This window comes from Orbicella faveolata, unplaced genomic scaffold (genome assembly GCF_042242905.1).
Source record: "Orbicella faveolata isolate gen_17 unplaced genomic scaffold, um_ofav_v1 contig_4, whole genome shotgun sequence".
Lineage (NCBI taxonomy): Eukaryota > Metazoa > Cnidaria > Anthozoa > Scleractinia > Merulinidae > Orbicella > Orbicella faveolata.
The window spans coordinates 966,790-970,916 of record NW_028301569.1 but is presented as its reverse complement, the minus strand read 5'-3'; positions in this window follow the sequence as shown (position 1 = coordinate 970,916).

Sequence of the window (4,127 nt, the reverse complement as noted above, 5' to 3'; positions counted from 1 at the left end):
GACGATCGCCTTGTCTCCTCGATCGCCGGAAGTTGACCGTTGCACTCGTGGCCTCGCACTGGTGTCAAAAGTACATGAAGTCAATCCAAGATGGCTGCTGTGCGATAAAGGCGAATGAAAGCAATTTTTGAAACGTTGTGTGGATAAAATAAAGAAAAATGTTTTTTCTTGTTTAAGTTAGTATAAATATATATATATATTTTTTATTTGCATTGCAACACCCACGACATCCCTGATAAAGAACGTGACTACAGTGCTCCGGGAAATGATTCAGGTGAATAATTTTTAACACTTGTTTATTTCCACAAGATGGCTCAGTTATTAATTTCACCGATAAGTTACAATACAGTGGCCGTTTTAGAGATACACTTAACCAATCCTCTATGGTTTATGGCAATTGAATCATTGACTGACAAATAAAGTCAAGTAGAAATACCAGAAATTCTATAAACTACTAACTGCGTGATCAGCTCTTCTAGCTGTGTACAAAATTTGTTTTTACACAATATTCTCAAACTCAGCTGGAAAACCCGGAATTTCTTGAACTGAATTAGCCGAGGAAAAAATTGCGTTTGCGTTTCAATCATACTGGGGAAAAAAATCTATCTTTTTTACTTTGGTTGTTTGATAAATTAAGTGACAGTATTAACGCTATTCGCTACCTGTCTGAAATTTGCAGATCATAACATTGGTAGACAAATAAACATTACAGTGGTCGATCTATGAACAGCAAACGTCCATCTTGTTTTGTTCGCAGAAGTCGGTCACGGAGGAACGAATTTCAATGAAATCTATATAATTTGATTAAGCAATTGGCTAAAATAGGGGGCGTCGATAAAACCAGGAACATAGAACATTCTGGAACATCTCGGAACATTGCAGATCATCGAATAATTATAATAATTTTGCGAAAATACGTAAAATTAAATTTTCAAGATTAAACCAAACAAAAATAAACTGGTATCAGCTCGGAAAATAAAAAACAAATCAAAACCATAACAAAAAAAAAAAAGAAAAGAAAAAAAGAAAGAAAATTAAAATGAAAATGAATGCAATGAGTGAAGGCTAACAACTAAGAAGAGCAATCTATTCCTTCCAGTCGTTCGCCGTCAGTTTAATCACGTGACTGTCTCTTATTCCCAGATTTCGTTCTTCACAGAAAACCAAGGTGGTAGCGTTCGAACTCTTTAATCAGACCTAAAAATATGGGTACACGAGTGTGATTTCTTTATTCAATTCATTACGTCAATACAAAGAAATGCGTATACACGATTTCTCGTGAAGAAAGAAATAGATAGAAATCTTCAGCATTGAGTTTCTTGTCTAAACTAATTCGGACTTCTCGAGCTCTGATGACAGTATTAACAAATACAAACAAAATTTAAAAACGTTTGGCCACGCGCGCGCTGTCTTGTAGGGTCGCTGGTCAGAACTTTATTGTCTCAAGAAATATTTGTTACAAGTGTTCAAATGCATTTCCTGGAAAATTTTTTGTACAGTACAAGTTAATACTTAATTGATTAAAAATACTTTTACCGTAGGCTATAATCTATTCATCGCTAGTTCAACTTCACGTGCAGATCGTTGTCTGACATTCGATCAAACTTATTTTTCTATCGAACCATTCGAACACCACCAAAGTAGACCAGACATGCGAAGTACGAGCGTGAACGCGCTGCTCTAATCTTTGATTACTACTAGTTAATAATAACTTGCTTGTTACTTGGGCTTCCGGGAAGGCTTGGTGGGTCATAGTGTCAGGCGTTCCCAGCGGAGCGGCGCGAAAACTAGGGATGATAAATAGCAACGTGGCAAAACTATGGCTACTGACTTAACAAGCCACTGTATGATGCTCAGAACGAACACCTCAGATGTTGAAGACATCAGGGATCAAAAAAGGAGACGCAATGAGTCACCTGGCATTCATCGTCCGAATCGTCCATGTTTGTGTTGAAAAATAGAGTGCTGTAAGGCGACGTGACGCAATTGGCGGGAAAGAGGAGCCTGCACTCATTGTAGTCAGTTAAAAGAATACCCAAGGCTCCCTACCCCGCCCCTACCGACTCCCCTATCCCCAATAATATCTTTTCATATTTCGAGCTGATACCAGTTTATTTTTGTTTATTTTAGTTTTGAAAATTTAATTTTACATATTTTTCTCATAATTATTCGATGTTCCGGAATGTTCCATGTTCCGTGTTCCATGTTCCGTGTTCCATGTTCCATGTTCCATGTTCCATGTTCCATGTTCCATGTTCCATGTTCCATGTTCCATATTCCTGATTTTATCGACGGCCCAAAATGGGTTGGCCGCCAAAACAGTTTAGGGTTTAGCCTAACCCAAACCCGAAGTTTTAAGACTGAAGAAAAAAAAATCTGTCAAGATAATATTATTGAGCAGTTCAGTTGTTTGAGAAGAAACATTCGCACACAAATAAACTATATGTACAGCATATGCGTAACCTGGAAAGCAATCCGTCCAGCACAGTAATTGTTCAAATTAATAGCTTACCGAGACACTGGCACTGTTGATGTCTCTTATTTATGATTTAAACTTTTAGGATTTGTTTAGTTTGCTTTTTCCGACCTTTTAGAAGGAGAAAAGGCACCAAATGTCGACAAGCTGCCTGGCACAAATAAAGACGTTTAAGACGGATTCCGCTCAAAGTTCGAGCAATACGTACAAAAATTATTTACGAAAACCCTACTCGTAGCAGGGTAACTTTTGGAATACTATTTAAAACAACTCACTCTAGTTTTATTTCTCTAACTGACCCCGCGATTAAATTCTCAAGCATTCTCGAGAAAGTTAAAGTCATGCAAACCTCGTAAGAATGCTTAAAGCGTGTGTTATTGTGTTTTTAACTACAGCGAAGCGTCTGTTTTAACTGAAATTCTGATGGATAACTTCAAGTTCAATTTTCTCTCGCGGGGTCAGCTTGAGAGCTTTAGTCTCAATAAGTTCTTCTTTACTGTGTTCAAAATATAACCATGCTATTGGGTTTTTTGGTAACTTAATTTTTGCCATTATTGCTCGAATGTTCTGCGGAAATCATCTTAACCGAGAATCGATCCGTCGAAATCAACAAATGCAAATTTAATCACTGTAGTGTTCCTTCAGATCACGTAAGGCTACAAACCAACAACATCAACTTGTTATTACGCTTGACAAATGAAATTTGAACGATTTTCTTTCTAGAACTCGTTCTTGTAATTAAAATGATCAAAGAAAGAACAGCTTAAAATGACATAGCGGTTACACCCGAGCTCCAAGTGAATCGCTCTTAATTGGCGTTTTTAATTAACGAAATTTCTAAAGCGAGGCCTTTCAAATTATTAAAGTTAAAAGTTGTCCATTATGTTCTTTTTTTTTTTTTTTTTTTTTCATCCAAATGTTCAAAGATAGCTATCTGCAGTTTGTTGGAAACGAATTGTATATTCAGGGTGACCGCCCGCGTCACGCAATTGTTTACATTCCCACGACGGTTCAGGGGAAAATTTATGAAAGGCACAGGCCAAGGCGGGTGACTTAAAACCATTTGCCCTGAGATGTTTTTTGATTTTCAAACAGGTGGGTGTATAGTTAACCCGTAGAAAGTGTTTTTGTGGCATTTAAAGTTATAGCCCATAGAAAAATATGGTGATATTTTAGTGCTATAATTCGTTTGCAACACATTGTAATATTTTGCGTTTCTGTTCGATCTCGTTTTGGGCTCAAACGAAACCTCGATTTATTTTATTTCTCACTCAGTCATACCATGAAGACCTGAGCTGAATATAATAACCATTGAAAGATTCTCAAGTAGCTGTTGTGCGACGCGCGAAGCAATTAAATTTTCAGAAAATTCAGCATAACTGGAAGTAGATTTTGAGCTTAATCGGGGCGAAATCGTTTTTCCCAAATTTCTTCCAAAAAAAGCTGTATTAGCAGAAACTAACTATGGTCCGTTTATTCTCTGGCTAGGGCCAATCTATGGGTAAAAAATGAGCAAAATCGATTTTTCGACTTGTGCCGGTGTTTGGTCCATATTTGTGGGCAGTGGCTCTTAAACTGCTGCATTACAAGTGGAAGAATATGTCGCACGTACTACTTTGGCCTTAACTTCTAACAACAAAACAGCATACGC